Source organism: Eucyclogobius newberryi, unplaced genomic scaffold (assembly GCF_026437365.1).
Source record: "Eucyclogobius newberryi isolate DKJ021-1_F unplaced genomic scaffold, fEucNew1.0.hap1 SCAF_5, whole genome shotgun sequence".
NCBI lineage: Eukaryota > Metazoa > Chordata > Actinopteri > Gobiiformes > Gobiidae > Eucyclogobius > Eucyclogobius newberryi.
The window spans coordinates 27,454,449-27,466,252 of record NW_027316167.1 but is presented as its reverse complement, the minus strand read 5'-3'; the positions used below and the strand labels follow the sequence as shown (position 1 = coordinate 27,466,252).

At 39.5% G+C, this 11,804-nt stretch overlaps 1 protein-coding gene across 1 annotated transcript in view; it reads left to right on the top strand.

Annotated features, from left to right (window-relative positions):
- Nucleotides 1–5,583: 5,583 nt before the first annotated feature.
- LOC140380831 (tyrosine-protein kinase CSK) overlaps nucleotides 5,584–11,804 on the top strand; it is a 32,573-nt gene continuing 26,352 nt past the window's right edge. Inside the window, exon 1 of the mRNA XM_072464753.1 lies at nucleotides 5,584–5,820. The gene's annotated coding sequence lies outside the window, so the exon portion shown is untranslated. The remainder of the gene's footprint in view (nucleotides 5,821–11,804) is intronic.

Here is an 11,804-nt window from a genome sequence, read left to right as displayed (position 1 = left end):
CAGCACCAACTGCACCCTCTTTGTCCAGTTTAGATTTAACATATTCTAAGAAGAAACAGGTTGCAGTGTCAGCAGAATGTTGGCTCTGAAGCCAAACTGCATGGGGTGTAGTCCATATGGCGAGTTGTTGAGTTGGGCCACTAGCTGGTCTGCTACAAACCTATCACCCATTTTTGACACCACCGGCGGAATGCTGATAGTTTGTGACCTCGGTCGCATTTTCTGACCTAAAGATAGGTGTGATGATGGCTGGCTTCCACATCTTAGGGCAAAAATTTTGTCTAAAGGATACATGTATCATTTTAGTGAAGGGACCTGTAAGTGTCCCTTTGCGTGTCTTTAACATTATTGATTATTGTCCATTTTGAGTTTTTAAGTGAGCTTATTATTTCGTTTACTGTTGGTTGGGAGACTTCATTTAAAGTGAACATAGGTTCATATTTATTTAATGGCACAACATTTAATGACTCTATGGGTGGACTACATGTTAACACAGACCCAAGAAAATGTTTAATATGGGAGAGTGGAACCGTTTTTGCTGATTCGTTTGAACAGGTTAAAATAATAAAACACACAAAAAGGGGATTTAATTATTCAGGAAGGAACTATTCTACAACCTTGAAAGAAATATTTCAGAAAAGTCTGTCAGTCAAACATCAGTGCGGTAAATCATCACTGAAAAAATTACAAATGGAATTTACAATTCCACTTACAAATCTGCAAAAAGGTAGATCAGTCACAAAGCAGGTCAAGTTGGTCTATAGTTCTCATATTAACCAACGTCTTCACAAGTGGTGTAATTTTTCATGTTCAAAGAAGTCTTCTAAAGCTCATGTAACAAACAGGTTTACGGCCTTAGATCTTTTTATCAGTACACTTCAAGTATAATACCAGTGAGTCTCAAATTTACAGAGGGCTCAGCTTGGTTTTAAGGTTGTATTGTAAAGCAAGGCACACAATAGTGTTCTTTTGCTTACTGTCAGGCTCTTTGGGATGCATTTCTGCCACTTTACCTTTTGTTAATATATATCATATATGTTATATTTATATATATAATCAATGTTATGTTAAGTTTTGTGCCAAGTAGACAGCACCTATGCAAGGTTCTGCGTGTCTTTGTGGAAGTCCGATTCCTACTCGGACAAATTGCTGGATGTCACTTACTTTCTCGTCCCCATTTCATGCTGCGCTGCCCTGTTTGATCAAATCTATGGGCCTTAAGAAATAGTAAGGTTTAAGTTTTATTTACGGCGAAGATTTTGTGCTTGATGCTCTGCCATCAGACACAATGTTGTGATAGAAAAAGGCCTTTTGTGTTAACTGCTGAGACAATACAGATGCAGAAACAGGCAAATGTTGCCCTCTTGTGGAATGACTTTAAAATTTGGCTCTTGATACTTTTATTTTTAATTTTAGTTGTTCAAATAAATTCGATTTTTGGTTCTATATTGTAATATGCATACCTGTTTAAGGAGACATCCTACCATCATCATCACACATATCATACACATGTCATTCACTGACCTATATATTCAACTGAGTCACTGCACTATGTATGTCCATCAATCAAACTTGAAATTAAGCTCACTTGACAGGTGATACTGTCTCCAACCACATAACAGACTTGTTGATATGAATATATCAAGTCAAGCCAACAATGTGTATGAATATATAAAGAACTGCCATTGTATTGAGGTCTTAACGTTCTTCAGTTGCGTGCCACCGCTCATGTTTTTAAAGGGAAAGGGTTTCCTGTCTGTTAGTGTGTTTTGATAAGGGCTCAGGGATAGTGTGAATATGTTTACAAAATGCTGACCATGGTGGGACTTTCTCTGACCTCTGACATTGTGGCCAGTTGCTGCACTGCAGCCACACTTCCTGCTTCCTTCTATAAATGGGCCCTTCTCACTTGCACTACAGCCTTCCACTTGATCAGTCTCAATGTTTTTCAGTGGTGTAGTGTTGTGACTAGTGCAGAATACGGGAGAATGGCCCATTTGGGAATGGGTTGTGGAGCTGTGAACTGGGACAATAGAGTCAGCATTCTGCCATCTTTGGCCACTTCCAGGAGCACGTACCTTGTATTGAATTCCAGAAAATGTGTAAAAACTGCCCCCAAATGACCGGCCTTGTTATAAACTAAATGTTTAACTGATGGTGGAGCCCCAAAACATCAACCTAACATGATGTTTTTTGTTGAAACTAGTTCAGTTTTCTCTATAAATAACAGAATTTTTATTTTTACAGTGCTCCGATTTTCCAATTAGTTTTCCCTCAATTTGTAGATCTAAAAATGGTTACAGCCACTGCTGTCTACCACTATTAGATAAAGGAGTGTCTGCAGTGCCGCGGCGCGCGACCGAAAAAGCCATGTTATTTTTGTGCCGGCCGCGCGCCGCGGCTCCTGAAACTGCGCCGCTATTTGCCCGCGTTTTAGCGCCGTTTTAGGCCGGGTTAAGGTTAGGGTTAAGTTTAGGGTTAAGGTTAGGGTTAAGGTTAAGGTTAAGGTTAGGGTTAGGGTTAGGGTTAGGGTTAAGTTTAGGGTTAAGGTTAGGGTTAAGGTTAAGGTTAAGGTTAAGGTTAAGGTTAGGGTTAGGGTTAGGGTTAGGGTTAGGGTTAGGGTTAGGGTTAGGGTTAAGGTTAAGGTTAGGGTTAGGGTTAGGGTTAGGGTTAGGGTTAGGGTTAAGGTTAAGGTTAAGGTTAGGGTTAGGGTTAGGGTTAGGGTTAAGGTTAAGGTTAGGGTTAGGGTTAGGGTTAGGGTTAGGGTTAAGGTTAAGGTTAAGGTTAAGGTTAAGGTTAGGGTTAGGGTTAGGGTTAGGGTTAGGGTTAGGGTTAAGGTTAAGGTTAGGGTTAGGGTTAGGGTTAGGGTTAAGGTTAAGGTTAAGGTTAAGGTTAAGGTTAGGGTTAGGGTTAGGGTTAGGGTTAGGGTTAGGGTTAAGGTTAAGGTTAGGGTTAGGGTTAAGGTTAGGGTTAGGGTTAGGGTTAGGGTTAGGGTTAGGGTTAAGGTTAAGGTTAGGGTTAGGGTTAGGGTTAGGGTTAGGGTTAGGGTTAAGGTTAGGGTTAGGGTTAGGGTTAGGGTTAGGGTTAGGGGTTAGAGTTAGGGTTAGGGTTAGGGTTAGGGTTAGGGTTAGGGTTAAGGTTAAGGTTAGGGTTAGGGTTAGGGTTAGGGTTAGGGTTAAGGTTAAGGTTAGGGTTAGGGTTAGGGTTAAGGTTAGGGTTAGGGTTAAGGTTAAGGTTAGGGTTAGGGTTAGCCATGAGGCTATAACGGGCTATAAGGGAAATGCCGCGGTCCCTGAAACTGCGCGGCAATTTGACCGCGCCGCGGCTCTCCAGCCACGGCCATTAGATAAATCTTCAAAAAAGAACATATTTTAAATGCACTGAAAATATGAAAACAATACGAAGAGTTAATTTGTAAAAACAGCTAAATGTCTTTTGATAGAATAGTTGATCCTCGAATTTGGCATGAGTGTGTGTTCATTAACATGAACTGTCTCAACTAAATAAACAACTAATAAATTACACAATTGCACAAATTGACAATGGTATTGTATTTCCTACGAAAATAAGAAATGACCCTGACCACCAACCAAACAGGGTAGAAAAATATTAGAAGAATAAAGCACCGGCAACAATCGCACATAATGCCCAAAATACAACATCTGAAATTATCACTTCCAAATTTAAGATGCTAAGATTTTTATTTATTTTGAAATGTGATGTTTCAAATAATGCAGGAAAATACAATGTTAGAGATAGAAAGTTTTAAACATTAATGGATTGGGGGGAAAACATACACCATAACAACTGTCAGTAAATTGTGTCATTTGTGCGTAAATTATTCTTGCATTTTTTAATGGAAAGTCGCTTATGGCAGAGGCCGTTTTTTTAACTCAGCGTTACTTCCTTCTTTTTCTTTTTTGTCCCAGAAAACTGACACTTAACTTATGTAAAGTAAATAATTCATATTTACCACAGGGACAATCCAACCAAACAAAGTAATAATTAGAAAAACATGAGAAACTGTCACTGTATGCACTTTAACCTTAGTGGTCAATCATTTTTTTGTCTAGTGGTTGCACCATTTTGGGAAGAGGGAAAACAAAATTACCTGCAAACAGAAAATTTGCTTTGTTTTATCAGGAAAGTCTAAATGTATACACAGTAATTCAATTTATTAAGAATAACTACCATTAAACAGATAATAAAGTCATGGAAAGTAACCAGAACACATGGTTCAGATTAATGGACATAAGCTCTTAAATATATTGGATATAGAAAAACTTAATTTTATTAAAGATAAATTATACCCTGATAATCTTCTGTAATATGAAAAAAATCAACAAGATTAATATGCACTTTACAAGGATAAAGTGATTTAATTTAAAATAGTAGAAATATGCCTGATCACATGCATGTAATGTAAGTGTCTCTATGTAAGTATGTCTGAATATGTATAAGTCTCTAGATGTATATTATGTATGCAAATTAGATACATATGACCTTTATTTGCCCTACAATGGGGGCATTTTACTGTTGCAACACACAGATCGATCACAGCAGGAGAACAGAAACATGCAAATATATATTTGATAATAGACTTAAATTTTGTCATTTAACTCAAATATAAGAATAGACTTTGAATAGACTTAAGATACAAGCAGTATAACAAATAAAAAATACAAAACTGTACAAACAGAGTAAAAAGGCTATCAAACTGTACAATATGTGGCTGTATGTTACAATACACATTATGTTACAATATTGCACATGAATACTACCAATGGCTGAAACATGTGCAAGGCTAGCAGTGTGTGTGGTTCATTGTACAGTCACACCCAAAATGACGCAATGCTTGTGAAAAATCTACCTTATGCTTATATTAGAACTTATTTGTATTTGATTACTATATTTGCATTTTGCTACAAAGGCCTAAAACCCTAACCTCAGGGCAGCAACAAAAAAAATCTATGTAATAGCCTAGTGGAATCTATGCACTATGTTATTACACTATATGCTAGTAACAGGAAAAGTGAGCAACAATTCAAAATAACTAAAACATTGTCATAAAGTAATAATAATAATGGGTAAAACTAAAAAAAACATGCTCTTACCATTGATCCATGATACAGTGAGCGGGGTCGCCTCTCCTCAGATCTGACTTGGTGCCGTCACCTGCTACTTCATGGACATAGATAGAACATTCCAGACAATACAATAACAGGTCGAGGATGGAGACACGCAGGTGATGGACCCTCCACTAGAAAAGAGGTAAGATACAATACAGACTTTTAAAAATCACAAAAATGAAGCCTTGGTTTTCGGACACACAGTGGTTTTAGTCTCCAGTGTTCTTCAATAGAGCCAATAAAGACATTTTAAAAAGGCTTAAATATGAACACAGAGCCTCATTGGGCCTGACATATGGCCTCCCTCTGTCCTCCCAGCAGAGGATGCTCGCTGCTGCAGGCGGAGCAGAGGTAACAAGTCGTCCATGGGTTGAGCGTCACCTGTTGGCCACAGGGCTGCGCTCACACACCACGAGCCCCGCACGAGCCTGGAAGAGCACGGGCTCCTCGCGCATGCGTGCTGTGTCCATTGAGCGGAGACCATTTCCTCCAGTAGAAGGCCGCAGAGAGCTTCTCCACACACGCAAACAAACATACACCTATGCAGACCACGCACGCAACCGCAAACCAGCGCCTGGAAGTGACTTATCTTAACACTGCTGAACCTTGATGTCATCCATCCAGGGCAGAGCTTCTGATGGGCCATTGTCGCTGAAGCGGAGGCTTGCCCGGACAGCAGCTTTATCTCTGGGTGAGTGTCCCGTACCACCGCAGTCATTGAGCCGCTGCTGCTGCCGCTGCTGCTGCTGCTGCCGCTGGCACTGAGGCGCGTTAGCGAGCTGCTACTCTGAAAACATTGTCTTTTGTGCAGTGATTCTGGGAAGATTTTGTGCCACGGACTAGCCCGAAGTTTCTCTTTTCATGGGTTCTATGTCAGTCTAAAGTTTCATGCAAGCTACTAGCGTTAGCCACTAGTATAACGATACTAGATCCAATATCGGACAATTTTTAATGAGATTCTTTGGGCCAATAATCCGTTTTATAATTATTAGATACACTGTCAAAACATGTGAAATGTTTAAGCCGTAATGATGACCCCCTTCAGTTTTCTCTAAAATGTTTCTTTCCCTGCCAGACGTTTTGGGGGCTGTGGCTAAAACCTCCATGTTGCTCCTCTACTCAGGTTGGACCGACCATCCCCTTTGTACGGCTCTCATTGTTTCAATATCTGCCTTGTTTATGAATGACAGACGTGGTTTGACAGATGCATATGTCATTTTTCCCCGTGCTGTTTTGACAAAAAGTCATTGCATTTTTTGGACAAGGTAATTACAGCTGCTTTGACTCTCGCATAGCTGGTCTCTGTCATGGATGTTGACAGTCAAGATGTGATGAAGCTGCCACCAAATGTCTCAAATTGGCCTGTCCATTAATGCACCTCATCACTGATCCACCTCCGCACCGAGGATCGGCCTCTGCCTCAGGCAAGAGCACAAAGAGCACATCCCCTCAGTGATGCTGATGCACTGGTCCTGATGAGACTACCACACTGCTGCAACGAGCTCCACCAGAGTCATCTCTGTTAACCTTCAATACTAACTAACTAACTAACTTCTTCTATCTGAGGTATATATAGCTGAGGTATATCTCTGCAGCAGGAGACAAAATAGTACTCACTTTACAGGTCAATGGTTGGTCTGACTGAAAGAGAAGCTTGTTTGGTGTCAGTAAATGTGAAATATGTCCATGTTGTATGTGAGCTGGGTTTGTGTTCAAGGTTTTCTCTGTGGTTTAAGAACATGAGATGTTGAAATGTGGCTACATACCTTTGCAAGCCTTAACATGACTGACACCAAGTTTGTGCCGTGTGTGTAGCATGTTACTGTATGTATACCATTCACAGGAAGTTGGTTCAATGTTGATGTAAATGTTATATCAAGTTGCAATCAATATATTAGATAACAGCTTTATTAAAAATGCATGTCAACAATATTCTATTTCCAAGTAGAAATACTCACACATCAAATAAGCCCATGTTGTTCTCATAGATAATTGTTTATTTATTTCAAAGTACCTTCATTTTCGATTAAAATTGTCCTGTTGATTATAGGGATGTGAAGATTATTAGGTTAACCAATAATATAGATAACTATTGTATCACAATATAATCCTAGAGACTGAAACATTTTAATCGTGACTTTTTTGAAGAAAATTTATTGAAAAGTGAAAATGCTTTAAAACTAAATTAGATCTTTTTTAGTTGGGAAATGTGATGATTTTAGTCCTTTCTGCTCACCATTTCCTCATAAAGCAGGTCACATATTGATGTGCGTTAAGAAAGCGCGAAAAGACAATTTTGGATTCCATTGTTATTTTGGTTATGATGTTAATAATTCTGAATAATCGTTAAATCACAATGTTTACTTTCACAATAGTCGTTACGTTGAAATAAAATCGTGACATCCCTTTTTGTACCTTTTCTTCTACTTTTCTGTGTTTGTCCCTCATCACTTGATTGCTGGGCTGGAGTTGTCTAGCAATCGGTCAGTTATTACTTGACTAAATGGACTAAAGGTGACAGAACAAGTCTGCAAGTCTGGCTCTCTGTCACATCTCGTGTTGTTACCATGAGTTATGAGGAAGGATAACCTGGATCCCTGGGCTTTCCCCTCATGTTAAGCTTCTTTTATGTGCTCAGCAGAAATCTATGGATCTTCTGTCTGCTTACTGGCCATCTCATCTGTATATTTAAAGCCTTGGTCAAGACACTGCTGACCACATTCAAGTCATTAGGGTTAGCATCAAACCACCACTTTTTAGACTAGGTAAATCGTGTAAGAGGCATGTTCACATTGTTATGCATGTATGGGAATATGCAAAAATACTTTGCTATGGTCCACTTATTTTGGCTGAAAAATTGCAAATGAAACTTTCAGCAGATGTTCCTGTCAATTTTAACCACTGGCCTGGCATGAATGTTGCTTGTGCAGTGATTTATGGGTGTCAGCAATCAATTGATTTCTTATTAATTGTTACTGATATAGGTGACTACTAGTGGCTACATTGTTTGCCCAAGTTTGGAGTTGTTGTTTTTTTCTGGATTGGGTCAGTAGTAGAGACAAAAATGACAATGCTTTAAGTTGCGTAGGCGTATAAAAGAGGATCTAGGTAACAATATTTTCTCTATTTATGGTGATGATTTATGCTGTGCCTGTAATGAGTGAGAATGATTTGGCAGTTTAAAGTCACTTGAAAAGCAATTATGGCTATTTTACCATTAAAAATGATGTACATTCTATAGGTCTGAGTCTGTTATGAAGATAAATTGATTTTCATTCAGACTGATTTTTCAAATGGTTTACTAATTTTGAAAAGCTATCCAGACTTACACAGACCATTGTGCTGTAAAGACATTCTTCAGTTAAACTACTCGTAGCCCACTGACACCCATGCGTGTTGTTCACATGTTATCCTTAGGTACCCCTGCCCTCCCTCTATGGGCGAGTGCAGTTGGTCAACCTCAGACTGAATGAATGTGCAAGGGAATAATTGTCTGTAACAAATTGAAATGAAGGTGTCCCTTGATTCTATGGTACTACAAGAAATTGAATTAATACATTAGCAAAAGATAAAAAGAAAAAGAAGTGAGGGACATCACAGTCATTGCTCCGTGTATATGATCAAGTTTGACCTAGTAAACCACTGCCGTACGTTATTATGTCTGGGTATAGAGGAAGGAAATGTTTTGAAATTTAGATGATATTGTGACTGCTGTTTTGAAGACATGCAAAATTTAAATAGCATGTAAATCATTAATAGTTAAAAAAAAAAAAAAAAAAAGTATATGGTGAGATATCTGCTCTTGTGACTATTTTTATAGATGTTTCACATTTTTATGAACAATTAAACCTCAACTACATTTAAAGACGAAGATGTTTTAACATGTACCAATATTTCTGTTGGATTGATTTACTGTCTGTCACCTGACGTTGTTGTTGTTGGGCTACTCAAACAATATACATTCACTATATCGCCAACACTTACAACGATGCTGTGAACTAAGTACAGATGAAACAACAAATCTGATTAATCCCATTAAATGAATATAATAATATGTGAAAATAATTGACTTGAATTATGACTCAGGCAGTGAAGTAATCAAAATGACATTTTCCATTGACGTTGTCCATAATATTTCAAAATGGGGCAAATCCTTGTAAATTTCAATTTAGTTGTCAACCAGAAAAAGCCTGTGTTTTCTTGCTTATCACACAGTAGACTTTGGGGTGAGCAATGAAGGAAATAAAGGCCCTGGTGTCATGTTTCTACATAGCCCCTTCTCGTGTCTCTAAGGACCATAAGCATGTCCAAACCATTTTAGATCGGGTACTCCTCCCTACATACACTTCATTCCTCACTGTGTCTAGTGAGGATGTGTGTGGCTAGATGCTGGATTGACCATATTTAGATCTCTAGTCTCAATGAGCTGTAGCTTGACAGGATGTGAAAATGTTGGTCATGTACATTGCATAATGTCATTTCTATTCTTGTGTGAGTAATTCTAGTTTTCCCTCATAATGCAACAATGACTGTCTTATGAGTTATCTTCTGGATGGTCAACTCTTGGATGGACAAAGTCTTTTCAAACTCAGCACAGAAAGGCCAGGAGTGCTAGCCACCATACATGGCTGGAATGCCAATACCTGATGTCAACTGATATAGTACAGAAACAGAAAGTAGCATTTCTTTTCATTCAAACACATATTGGCTGAACTGATATCCTGGAACTAATACCCAGATGTTGCTGTTTCAAAGTTGAGAGCCCATACCAATATTGATGCATTTCTACTTGATGTGTTGTACAATTTGCATTTAAATATGTAACGCAAAACCCTAATCTTCATTGATTACCATTTTGGATGCCTGTGTTTAGAGAACAAATGCAACATTATATGCTTCAGATTTACTTTTATAGGAGGTTGCTCTGTGAGCTAATTAGGCTAAACTTATTTAAGAACGTGGCTTTTAATGGCAACTTGTGACCTAGTTAACGTTTCCCTTGAGCTGAGCCATTAGGTCTTCTATTGTAAGCTGTGACTTTTATTTTTGTTCATAATATCTCCCTCACAAGCAAATGAAATGCTCAGCTCACGGTATTCTAAATGGAACATTTAGAATAGGTACTAACGACCAACTTGATTGTATTTGCTTTTTTATTTTTATTTTAAATGTCAAATGCATTAATAATGTGACAACATATACTTTTGAAGAAAGAAATATCTTGGTTGTTTAAAAATGCATTGTTTCTTGTCCATGAATCAGCAGGGAAAGTGGAATTTCTCTGTATTTGCCAGCCATGCCACACTTTGCACCAATGCAAGTGAATAATTCACTTTTCTGCGTATCTGGGCGGAGTCTCCATTATTCATGTTTGGTACAGAACTGAGGAGCAGCAAAGACACATGGGGGTTTTATAGGTAGTAGCTGTTCTTTAGGAGAGCTCCAATACATATCAACATTGAAAAGAGTTATAACAAACCCCCAACAACAAACCCCCCAACAAAACTCCCCCAACTTACACGGATCGTCATTCTTTAGCTTTTTTGAAGCCTGTTGTGGAATACTAGCCAAACAACTGCAAACTCGCCTGCAGCAGGGACTAGCAAGAGCCCTGTTGATAACGCTGTGTATACTATCACTTTGAGTGACTCCAGCTCTGGTCTTGTCACACTTGCATCATTTACATGCACAGAGAAATCGGGCTGCCCTAAAAAACTCAATGGGCCAGATTTTGCCCCTGGACTTGGCATTAACAGGAGCCTTTTCCAGCGGGCGGTTCAAGGTCTCATGAAGAGGCTGGATTTGGCCGCTGGAGTGTGATGGTGGCAGTCCATATGTGGGGATAGTGTTTGAACCAATGACCGTGGCATTCAAAAGCACCACCTGTGTGGGTGATCTTTGCAGTCATGCCTCATGGCAATGAAAGAAGTGAGCAATAAAATAGTTTGATTTTCCGTTTTTCAATTTGTTCCCAAAAATAAAATAAAAAGAGAGGAAAATATTGAAGCGCAGCCCTGGAACATTGTTTCTTTAAGTCCCCTTTTATTTGTTTTGCACAAAGATCACCGGGGTGCCCTGACAAGACTAAAATCACAACTAAACCAGGTGCAGAACTTGGAGGCGCCATAGTCCCCGCACACAGGGAGCAGATGATCCCGAAGCACACACCCTCAGACTGCTGCGATGACCCGTATTACTCCCTATGCCAGGCTTCTGAGCCCTCTGTGATGGTTGACACCCAGAGTTTACAGGCAGGGATGTGCTGCGCAGACTTCAGTGCGTTCTGTGCTCGGCACCGTACCAATACACACAGCTAGACACCTGATGCTGCAAGGTCCGGAGGGCACGAGGACGAAGCCCACTGTGGTCAGCTCCGGAGCTGACTGCCGGAACCAAAAGTCTGATCATACGTGTGTTGTGTCGGTCTGTGCCAGTTTTACACAGGCTTTTTTACACGGCACGGACAAGGATTTTGGATGAATGTGTCCCAAATAGACATTTCTTCACCTTTCCAAGCTGAGCACATGCAAGTCTGCACGGTCCAGTCTGGCCCAGACCATGCATTACAGGTGTCAAATGCCGAAGGTGGAGGTATCCAGCAAAGAACTTTAAGAGCTGAGTGCGTAACAGCGCTGCGCTGTTTACGTGATAGGGAGGGAAATTAAACAAGTAAAA